At 46.1% G+C, this 12,183-nt stretch overlaps 1 pseudogene; it reads right to left on the minus strand.

The window, feature by feature from the left end:
• Nucleotides 1–6,359: 6,359 nt before the first annotated feature.
• On the minus strand, nt 6,360–9,295 carry LOC112819239 (52 kDa repressor of the inhibitor of the protein kinase-like; annotated as a pseudogene).
• Between the last annotated feature and the right edge of the window lie 2,888 nt (nt 9,296–12,183).

The raw sequence follows: 12,183 nt of genomic DNA on the forward strand, positions 1-12,183 counted from the left end.
GAGAGAGAGAGAGAGAGAGAGAGAGAGAGAGAGAGAGAGAGAGAGAGCGTGCTCACGCGAGCGCACGGGCAGGAGTAGGGTGAGGGGCAGAGGGAGAAGTGGGCTCTCCGCTGAGCAGGGAGCCCGATGTGGGGCTCCATCCCAGAACCTGAGCCCAAGGCACACATGCGCAACTGATTGAGCCACCCAGGCACCCCATCACTTAGTATTTGTTAAAGATTTTATTTTATTTTATTTATTTATTTAACTGACAGAGAGAGAGAGAGAGAGAGAGAGAGAGAGAGAGAGAGAGAGAGAGACAGCTAGAGAAAGAACACAAGCAGGAGGAGTGGGAGAAGGAGAAACAGGCTTCCCGCCAAGCAGGGAGCCCGATGCGGGGCTCGATCCCAAGACCCTGGGATCATGACCTGAGCTGAAGGCAGCTGCTTAAGCAACTGAGCCACCCAGGTGCCCCTATTTGTTAAAGATTTTATGTTTAGGTAATCTCTACATCCAGCGTGAGGCTCGAACTCACAACCCTGAGATCAAGAGTCACACGCTCCAGCGACCAAGCCAGCCAGGTGCCCCGATGCCATGTTTTAGATCTCTTTCCTTGCTTGCTTGCTGCCCTGCCGGCCAGCCTGCCTGCCGGCCTACCTACCTATCTCTGCATCCACCTGGAACTTTAGGTCCATGAGGTGGGAGCTTTAGCTATCTGGTTCTTGCTATATCCCAAACGTGCCACAGACGTTTGCCATAGAAGAGCGCTTTCAATAAATTAGCTGTTAAATGAATATTGATCAAGGAAATCGTCAACTTTTAACATTTGTGGGCCCCGCTCTCCTGGGCTTTCACATTTACCCAGGTCCAAATGAATCCGCAAAACCTCAACACGTGGACTCTATTTCTGCCCTGAGCACACACTGAATGTCTGTCTCAGTAAAAGGAAAAAAAAAAAAAAAAATCGATCAAGGGGTACCTGGCTGCTGGCTGGTTCCGTCCTCCATTGGTGGAGCGTGGGACTCGGGATTGTGAGTTTGAGCCCTGTGTTGGGTGTAGAAACTACAGAAATATAAAAATCTTCCAAAATTTTTCAAGCAATCAGTCCCTAAAAAGGAGCCTTCCAAATATAAAGATAAGAAAACCTCCCTGGTTCCCATAACATTAGAGTCATACAGCCTTGCACATACTAAAAACAAAAAATAAACTCTCTAACTTTCTGCAATGCCCTTCATCGTGATGACTCATAACTCTTTATGGAAAACACGCGCGCGCGTGCACAAAAAACCAAACCAACAAAACAAACCAAAACCCTGTATAGATGACCCTGCACTAAATGTTGAGAAAACAACTGCCCACCCTCACAAGAAACACCTGCAGGCTACATGTACAATGCATAGGGAGCCTATACTTGCAAGTGCTTACTTGCATGGGAAACAGTTGACGATCACATGAATCTCAGATGGCCCAAGTGGGGTTCTTTTGACATGTCTGAATTGTGAACACAATTATGCTATGAGACCAACTGATCAGAAACTAGGAAGCTCTTTGGTTCCCTCGGGGAAGCCCCGACCTGTGGGGAGGAACCCACGCTCAGGGAGATGCTCTGGTCTCCATTTGGTTGGTTGGGTGGGTGGGTGCTGCAGCTTTTGGTGTCTTTGCACAGAAACCGACCCCGTTTCCGTTGGAAATGGAAAACAACTGATTGACGGGATCTGTAGACGGCAATGCTGCCTCGCCGTTGGATTTGTTTTAATAAAAGGAGGAGATTTGAACACTGGGTCTTTCGTGTCCTCTCCACTCATATCCTCTCCACAAATAAGAATGAAACAAAGGCTAAAATTTGTTTGCATCTTGTTTGTGTCTATGTGTCCGTATGTGTTATGCATGTGAGATAGTTCCTCGACCTCCGGGTGCTATGGCTAACATCCATTTGTAAAGGAGCTCTATTTACTGAGTTTCATTTTTATTAAAGATTTTATTCATTTCTTTGAGAGAAAGCGAGTGAGAGAGCACACGAGCTGGGGGGGGGGCATTGGGAGAGGGGGAAGCAGACTCCCCGCGGAGCAGGGAGCCCGATGTGGGGCTCCATCCCAGGGCCCCAGGATCATGACGTGAACCCAAGGCAGACACTTAAACGACTGAGCCACACAGGTGCCCCTATTTAATGAGTTTAAAGGCGGGTGCTTGTAAAAATCGGGCGTGGTAAAACTCAGATAAGAAGAAACCCTGAAGTTTTTCGAGCTCACATGATCTGGGATGAAATTCCCTACATTCGGACTTTTATGTCACTCCACAATAAAGATGCCTCAAGGGAAGGGACCCGAGGGAGGGTCCAGAGATAGACAAAAATTGAACACACCTGACCAGAGATAGACAAAAATTGAACACACCTGACCTGACCCCCACTTCCCAATAGTCAAAATAATGAAGAAGAGGAGGAAGAAGACAGGCCGATGCTAGAAATCTGAAGTCCACTCCTCCTCCTCCCCAAGTACAGGCCCCAGGACCGATGCCCAACCCGTTGGCTTCTGGAGGGCTGAAAAGCCACCACAGACAAAGCCCATTTAGCAGAACGAGATGAAGAAAGTGGCAGAGGCGGAGGCGAAAAAGGAAAAGAAAAAAAAGAAAAGGTTCCTCCAAAACTGTAAATGTAAATCTGCTCCGGGCCTTGCCAACGGCTCCCTTGCTGCCTCCCCCGCCCCGTTTCCGCACCACTGGTGTGCCTGGAGCGCTCAACTCCCCTGCCGTCATCCCAGCTGCCGCTCCCCCACCCCCCACCCCCACCCCCACCCCCACCCCCACCCCGGCGCCGTGGGCTCCTCCTCCTCCTCCTCCTCCTCCTCCTCCTCCCCCCCACCCCCTTATCAAGGAGCAAAGAACACCCCAAGCCCTTGGGCCACCTCCTTATGAGGTTTAAATTGGAGCACCTCCCAAATTAGCAGGAAGGGGCCCGAGGGCTCCCCTGGAATTACCACCGCCCACTTCAGACTTTCGCCGCAGGAGCCTGATAGGGGGGAAACAGTCGACTGACTTTTTAGTGGACACAGGTGCGACTTCTTTGGCGTTAAAGCCAATTCAAGGTTGTTGGTTTATTTTTTTTTAAACAAAATTCACATTTTATTTAGGTTGAAATGAACTATACAAAATTGATTTTCTTCACCAAAAGTAACAGCAATATTTTCTGTATTATTCCTAGATAAACCACAAAACACTTGTATGTGTAGGTTTTCCAGGTGTTGTTTATAAATCAAGACGAGGCAGTAGATATAGTCGTGGGAAAAGACAGAGCAAAACAGACAAATCAGTTGTCAGTATCCATGGCCTCTGATCCTGGCTTGACCGTGAACACAGGTGTTCAACATATACCTGCTAAAAAGCTTATGAAGACGTGGGTGTTCTACACACACTTGCTAACGAGCTGATGAAGATGTAGGCTTGACAAAGGAATGTAAACAGCAACAATCCAATGTGGAACAACAATGGCAGGCTCTCAAGAAAAGAAAAAAAAGAAGAAGAGGAAGATAGCAGGAGGGGAAGAATGAAGGGGGGGAATCGGAGGGGGAGAAGAACCATGAGACACAATGGACTCTGAAAAACAAACTGAGGGTTCTAGAGGGGAGGGGGGTGGGGGGATGGGTTAGCCTGGTGATGGGTATTAAAGAGGGCACTTCTGCGTGGAGCTCTGGGTGTTATGCACTAACAATGAATCATGGAACACTACATCCCAAAACTAATGATGTGATGTATGGTGATTAACATAACAATAAAAAATTTAAAGGGGAGGGGAAAAAAATGGCAGGCTCTCCCATTCAAACTTTACCTGTAGCTAGTTCCTTTAAGTTTACTTGAGAAAGACAAAATCTCTACTGCAATCCTTGCCTGGCAAGCTCGCGTGTTTCTCTCTCTCTCTCTCTCTCTCTCTCTCTCTCTCTCTCTCTCTCTCAACTCCCTTAACTGTCCATGACGGATTTTATTTATTTATTTATTTATTTACTTACTTACTTACTTACTTACTTACTTACTTACTTTGACAGAAAGAGAGAGAGCGAGAACAGGAACACAGGCAGCAGGAGAGGGAGAGGGAGAAGCAGGCCTCCCCCGAGGAGGGAGCCCGACGTGGGACTCGATCCCAGGACCCTGGGATCATGACCCAAGCTGAAGGCAGATGCTTAACGATTGAGCCACCCAGGCACCCTACAGATTGTTTTAAACATACTGATAACACTCCTACCTTTCAAAGGTCACTCTGAGCTTCATTGTAACGTTTTTTTGTTTTGTTTTTGTTTTTGTTTTTGTTTTTTAAGATTTTACTTATTTATTTGACAGAGAGAGAGACACACACACAGTGAGAGAGGGAACACAAGCAGGGGGAGTGGGAGAGGGAGAAGCAGGCTTCCTGCAGAGCAGGGAGCCTGATGTAGGGCTCAATCCCAGGACCCTAGGATCATGACCTGAGCCAAAGGCAGACGCCCCAAGGGTTTAGTTTAGTTTTGTTTTCTTAAGATTTTATTTATTTATTTGACAGAGAGAGAGAGACGGTGAGAGAGGGAACACATGCAGGGGGAGTGGGAGAGGGAGAAGCAGACTCCCTGCTGAGCAGGGAGCCAGACTCTGGGCTCCAACCCAGGACCCTGAGATCATGACCTGAGACCAAGGCAGATGCCTAATCTAACAGACTGAGCCACCCAAGCGCCCCTCAAGGGCGTAGTTTTATACATCATTTGTGTTCCTCAGCACCCTGAGTTGCTAGTGGTTCTTGTTGACTAAGCGATTGGCCGACCCTGTCATATGCAGGGACCACTCAATTTACACCTGAAAGGTGGCACCTTATCTACTCCTAGACCTCACTAGAGTAGGGACTAGAGAAGGAAGCCGTTCTTCACGGGTTTGCTTTCAAGGCAGAATTCAGTCCCTGGAGGAAGCCACTCCTATAACCACATTCCTCTCCCACCTGAAGGAAGCCTGCGGCTCCTGGCAGACCCTTCGCCCTCCCCCAGGAGCTCTGGAGCTAACGTCTTTATCTCAGGCACTCTGCCAGGTCCTTTATGGATCTTATCTTAGTTCATTCTCGCAGCACACCTAGGCCGTGTCATTCCCATTTCAGAGCTAAGGGTACTCAAGATCGGAAAGGGTAAGTAACTTGTTCCAAAGTATAGACAGCTAATAGAATAGAGAGCAGAAATGGGATTAGAACCCAGGTGTGCTGGGCCACAAAGCGTCAGAGCATCCGATACTCATTTTTGTGCTTCAGCTCGACCAGATTCAAGGTTCCTCAAGGTGGAGACCAGGTTTGGATTCCCCACAGGACTTAGCATAGAGCAGAGACATAGTGAGTGTTTGCTCAGTAAATTGTCAGAGGAAGTTTACCCTGATTACCTATTGTGTGAGAACCAGTATTGGGGAAAGAGGAAGTGTTTGTGTAGTGATAAGGCCTGTGTGCCTGATAGTGGCCCCATGCCCTGGGCCAGGGACAAGAAGTGGGAGGGTGGGCAGCAGAGTGGGGCAGGGTAAAAGGCTCTTCTATGGCAGGGGCTGATGGAAGAGTTAGGAGTGGCCAAGAGACCTGGTATTTAGGGAAGGATGGGAGGGACATTTTGAGGGTTGACTGGTTGTTGACTTCTCTGACATCCAGGCCTACAGGATTCCCCCACTTGAAGGAGTGACAGAAGCAAGGAAAGAAGGGAGGCACGCTCTCAGTGGATACAAGGGCCACCGGGAGGCTGTGGGAGAAACCAGTCAGAGTGGCTGTGTGAGAGGCAGGGTTGGGATTTGGGTTTGGGAGACCTGAGGGCCAATTGGGATTTGAAGGGACTTCCAGGAAAATGGAGGAGAAATATGACTTGATTCAATACCTCTGAGAAGAGGACATTTTCTTGAAGGACCTCATACCAAGAAGGCAAAGCATGGAAGCATGGCTTGAAGGGAACAGAAAAGATGGGATTTGGTGTGGGGAAATTGTGAGGGAGGTTTAGGAAGCTGATTCAGAGAGAAAAGCCTCATTGTAACGTTTTATAAAATGTACTCCTTCCTCCCATACCTCTTCAAAATCTTTATCTTCTAAGAACTGCTAACTCAATACCAGATAATTGGATCCAGTGACAATAAATGTTTTATCTAAAATGACTTAACTAGGGCGCCTGGGTGGTTCCGTTGGTTAAGTGACTGCCTTCGGCTCAGGTCATGATCCTGGAGTTCCAGGATCAAGTCCCGCATCATCGGGCTCCCTGCTCAGCGGGGGACTCTGCTTCTCCCTCTGACCCTCCCTCCTCTCATGTGCGCTCTCTCTCTCATTCTCTCTCTCAAATAAATAAATAAAATCTTTAAAAATAAATAAATAAAATAAAATGACTTAACTAAAAAAATTCCCAAGTGCCATTAGCAGAGATCCCACAGAAGTGTAATGTGGCACTTTCAATGCTATCTTCTGCAACAGGTAGGTCTCCAAAGCATGAGAGTTCAAACAGGGAACATTTAAACAGGCAGATTACCAATGACTAATGTACTCAATGAGAGGTCGACAGGTCAAGATATTCAGCGATTAAGTGGCCTGCATACACCTGACAGCTTTTCTGTACGATGTTTTCAAATTTCTTACAGATTTTTCCAAATATCAAACATAAGAGAAAGCCTACTCTAAGTCTTTTAGGTGTTTTCGATGGTTTCTGAGTTATCTGAAGGAAGCTCTGACTTAGTTGTATAGAGTTTGATGTATGTGTCCATCATTAAATCCAGATCATGTTTTATATCAAAATTTATGTTAGGCAAAGTCAAGTTACTTGACCTTTGGTCTGTCAGAGTGTTCCTCGGGGATGCTCTGAGACGCTTCCGTCCATTTTCATAGCGTTCATTCTCACCCTTCATCACAGGAAGAATACAGAGGACTTTCAGCAATGCATAAACACTAGGAAAACACTTGATGTCTGGTAGATGCAGGGCTTCATAAATGGTGGATGGAAGCTCTCTGTCTTTCCCTCTGTGTTTCCACTTGATTCTCCAGCCACGCAGCTCAGCTGAGAGTGTGTCGGGATTGGGCAAGTCACTTCTGTACATGTCAGCATGGTGCTCATCCGATGTGTTGAGTGAGGTTTGTTGATGTTAAATTTGAGCTATCCCTGTCCCTGTTAAATTTGAGCTATCCCATGACAGAGGGTAGAAGAGATAAGCATTTAAGAGCTTTGAGGTGCTGTTCTGGGAATATATCTTTCAGTTCCTGAATAATGTGTTCTACTGTTGGAACAGCTAGAGTGTCTTTATAGTGACTCTCAGAAGTGAGCTGAGATTCCAGGTTGCCTTGCTGGGCTCTGCGGGATTTCCCAGGGAGTTTCTTCTGAATATCAAGCTTAGTTGCCAAATTTGTGGCTTCTTCGAACCAAAATTCATGATAAACTTCAATATTTTCCATCACTTCATTTTGTGAATGCAGCACCGCAGTCAAGCTACTGGCTGCCCAGAAGACAGCAGAGGTTTGCCCTTGAAGGTTTTTCCCAAAGGCTCTTGTAAAAGATAGGACATTTTTAAGAACAACAATGGTCATGATGAAATCAAAATCTGTTACTGCACTACAGAGTACAGAAGCTCGACCAGCTATACAGTTATTCCATCTAATATTTGTATCACTATTTATACCATCTAAACATAAAACAAGTGCTTGTAGGAGGTCCACTAAAATTTCAAAGGCATCGTGGCTGCCTGTCCACTGAGAATGGCAGATTTCCTTCAGTTCTTTACCCTTTTCCTCATTGTTCTGAAAGAGGAGAGAAATTACATTGTCAAGCTCTAAAAGCAATTGTGGAGATCCGATGGAAGAAAGAACAAACTTCCTCAATTGTTCCCAACACAACAGATACTCCCACAACAGGCACTGATTTCGCCAACCACATTTTTTTTTAAAGATTTTATTTATTTATTTGAGAGAAAGAGAATGAGAGACAGAGAGCACGAGAGGGAAGAGGGTGAGAGGGAGAAGCAGACTCCCTGCTGAGCAGGGAGCCCGATGCGGGACTCGATCCCGGGACTCCAGGATCATGACCTGAGCCGAAGGCAGTCGCCCAACCAACTGAGCCACCCAGGTGCCCATCGCCAACCACATATTTAAGGCACAGGAAGACCAAAGTGTGTAGACAGCTTGGGGATATTTCTCTAAAAGTCTAGAAGCAACGACTTTCATTTTGGAAGAAAATCCACTGGACACAGTGTAAGCCTGGCCACGACAATACTCCATGTTTAACCCCCACCTCTCAGTTACCATCGTGTGAAATTTTACAGCCAAAATTTCTGCGTCAGGTTCATAAGGCAAGAAGCCCACAAATTCCTCTCTCAGGTTAGGAGATTCATCAACAAACCTCACCAACACAGGCAAGTGTTCTTCACCCCGCTATGTCCACTACGTCATCAGTGATGATGGAAAAGAAGTGGGAGTCTCTCACTTCCCTGAGGGTCTCCTCCCGAATGAATGCAGCTCTCACAGATGTCTAGCATCTGTTTCAGCTGTGTTTTCGAGCACAACAATGTGTTAACTGCTGTTGTCTCAAAGCGCTTTCTCAGAACCTCTTCGCCAGAATTTATCTGGCACTCCAGCAGTGCTTGGAAGTTATCCGGAGTCAAGAGACCCTCCAGGATTTCATCAGTTTCATGCCCATCCAGAGGTATGTTTTGTTTTCCCATAAGAATCAACATTTCAAATAAAGATTTTAAGTATTCTTTGTTGTCTTTCTCTTCAAGGGTTAAAGGTAAAATGTCTTCATCCTGTTCTTCACTCCCTTCTGCACTGGGATTCTGAGCGTTGCTGGTGTTTATTTCTTTATGTTTGGGTTCCTGTTCAGAAGTTTTATCAATTTTTCTTTCCTGTTTCAGTGTCCCGATTTCATCTTCACTCAATTCTTTTATTCGTTTTCTGTGTCTACTGTGTGGATTGTTCAAATCACTGGTAAGATCGAACATTGTTGGTATTGCGGTATCTCGAAGAACTGTCCTCTAAGGACTCTCCCAATGACTTCACAAGTGTCTGCTTCAATTAATTTTGAGAAATAAAATAACCCAATCATTCTTTAGTTTTCTGATGCCCCCGCAAAATATAGTTCTACAGATCATAGAGGTCTCAAAGTGTTTGGCACATAATCGATAATGTTTATTTAGTGGATCAGGTGTTTTATCTTCTAAGTCCGCTCTCCTACAATTCTCCACCCACTTCTGGCATCTGGCCGGATCCCGCGGGAACCTGAAAAAGGCCACGTCCGACGGCCTGCTCTTCCTCCTGCAGTTGCTGGCAGCGCAGAAGTTCGGCATCATCGCCCACCCGCCGGCCGGCCCAGCCCTCCCCTCCCCGCCTCCTCAGGGCAGCCCGCCCGCCCGTCGGGGGCCGGGGAGGGGAGCCAGGCCGGCAGGCTTGCCTGCTCGGCTAGTTGTTGGTTTATTTTAAAAAGACGTGGTTTTGGAGCTATCAATGTCACACATAATACCAAAAAATCAGCTTTTCTTTCTTCATCTCTCTCTCCCTCCCTCCCTCCCTCCCTCCCTCCCTCCCTCCCTCCCTCCCTCTCTCTCTCTCTCTCTCTCTCTCTCTCTCTCTCTCTCTTTCTTTCTTTCTTTCCTTCCTTCTTTTGAGTCATAGAAGCACTTGAATTTGGTTCTCCCTGCGTTACAAGCCGCTGGGTGGGCAGTGGAATGTGCCGCGCTCCCGTCACAACAGTGAGCCTGTGTTTGTGGTTATCAAAATATACCTCTCCATCACCTTTATAAAAAACCAAAAATCAAACAAACAAACAAACAAACAAACAAACAAATACGTTTCGGAGCCTGGGGGGCTCAGTCCTTTAGCGTCTGCCTTCGGCTCAGGTCATCACCCCAGGGTCCTGGGATCGAGCCCCGCATTGGGGTGCCTGCTCGGTGGCAGCCAGCCTGCTTCTCCCTTCCCCACTCCCCCTGCTTGTGTTCCCGCTCTCACTGTGTCTCTCTCCATCAAATCAGTAAATAAAATCTTAAAAAACAAAACAAAACACCACGTTTGCTATCCCTTGTTTTACAACAATCCCTTGTTTTACAACAGGTACAAAAAAGAAAATTCTAAGTACTCAATGCCCTGTTCCACCGGGACTCAGAAACTCAACTCGAGGGTCCAGGCCCAAGGGAGGAGCCTACTCAGCTTTTGTTTTACCTACATTTATTACAGAAAGCAGTTACAATTCAACCCAACACAGAAGCTTGCGTGCAAGGTTATGAGACATCGTATTTTACCCGAATTTATTAGTTAAGTGGTAACTGTTGCAGTTTGTCAACAAAAATTACTTAAAATGATGGTCGAGTTTGCCTGTCTCATACAGTTTTCATGGGTCCTTGTTCAGGGCGAACAGGTAAAATGAAGGAAAAGGTCGATAGGTAAACCTTTAAGATAGCTTCCAACATCTTTGGTAACCTGAAACTTGGAAGTTTTGCCAAGTTAAGTCATAAATTGGGTTGAATTCATTGGGTATCTGAGCCCACATAAAGTCCAAATAAATAAATAAAAATAAAAATAATGAAATATATTCATACATTTACCAATCTAAAGAATTCCAGTGTAATAGAGAGTGCGCCATTGGTTACTACTAACGTTTCACCAGAGACTGAGATTTCTAAGAATTAAAATTCTGCCACATGGAATTGGGACCGCTACAAAATGATAACAAAAAAAAACTCCGTGTGTGAGAAGGTAGCAGACGTGTAAAAGAGGTACAAGAAATGAGAAAACATTTTTTGTTGAGAGAAAAGAAAGTAATTCTGTGCTGAAACGAGACTGGGTATTTAAAGAAAGAAAACTTTAGGGCGCCTGCGTGGCTCAGATGGTTAAGCGTCTGTCTGCCTTCGGCTCAGGTCATGATCCCAGAGTCCTGGGATCGAGTCCCACATTGGGCTCCCTGCTCCTTGGGAGCCTGCTTCTCCCTCTGCCTCTCTCTCTCTCTCTCTCTCTCTCTCTCTCTCTCTCTCTCTGTCTCTCTCTCTCTCTCTGTCTCTCTGTGTCTCTGTCTCTCTCTCTCTGTCTCTCTGTCTGTGTCTCTGTCTCTCTCTCCGTCTCTCATGAATAAATAAAATCTTGAAAGAAAGAAAGAAAGAAAGAAAGAAAGAAAGAAAGAAAGAAAGAAAACTTTAAGACCGAGTCTGAATGAAAAAGGAAATTGCAGACGGGGTTTGTGAAGGAGAATTTTTGAAAAGGAATTTTATGCATGGTCAGGACTGACTAAGATTGGGAGAAGGCAGTTTGAAAAGCACACTGGTATAAGACAGAGATTTGGCTTTTCTCTGTTAAAATGACAAGGTTTTCTTGGATTGTTTGTGGCACTCTTTTTTTTAAAGATATTATTTCTTTATTTGACAGAGAGAGACACAGCGAGAGAGGGAACACAAGCAGGGGGCGTGGGAGAGGGAGAAGCGGGCTTTCCGTGGAGCAGGGAGCCTGATGCGGGGCTCGATCCCAGGGCCCTGGGATCATGACCTGAGCTGAAGGCAGACGCTTGACAACTGAGCCACCCAGGCGCTCCTCCCAGATTTTATTTTTTTTAAAATAATCTCTACACCGATCGTGGGGCTCGCACTCACAACCCCGAGATCAAGAGTCGTGCTCTCTAACGACTGAGCCAGCCAGGTGCCCCTGGAATGTCATCTTGAAGAGACACATGCGTTGACTCAGATATGATGAGACTGCTTTAAGAAAGTCAGATTGACTTTATGGAGCCAATAAAGCCCCTTGGAAATGTTGGCCTGATAACCTTGCTTAGAGAGGGACCCTCAACCTTACCAGGTGAGTAAAGAGTGCCACCTCCTGGCAGATGCAGGAACCTCAGGAACTTTGGAGGGCCTCAAGAAGAGAGGAATTCACCCAAATCTACAGGTCTTGCAGGCGAATCTGATGGCAAATATTTGACTTGGTTCTCGGCTTCAAAAAGGTAGTTATAAGTCAATCAGAGAAGGACATGTATCATATGACCTCACTGATAGGAGGAATTCTTAATCTCAGGAAACAAACGGAGGGTTGCTGGAGTGGTGGGGGATGGGATGGGGTGGCTGGGTGATAGACATTGGGGAGGGTATGTGCTATGGTGAGCGCTGTGAATTGTGCGAGACTGTTGAATCACAGATCTGTACTTCTGAAACGAATAATGCAATATATGTTAAGGAAAAAAAGAAGAAGAAGAAGAAGAAGAAGAAGAAGAAGAAGAAGAAGAAGAA

The sequence above is a fragment of the Callorhinus ursinus genome, unplaced genomic scaffold (genome assembly GCF_003265705.2).
Source record: "Callorhinus ursinus isolate GAN/ISIS: 27379988/994484 unplaced genomic scaffold, GSC_fseal_2.0 scaffold311, whole genome shotgun sequence".
Lineage (NCBI taxonomy): Eukaryota > Metazoa > Chordata > Mammalia > Carnivora > Otariidae > Callorhinus > Callorhinus ursinus.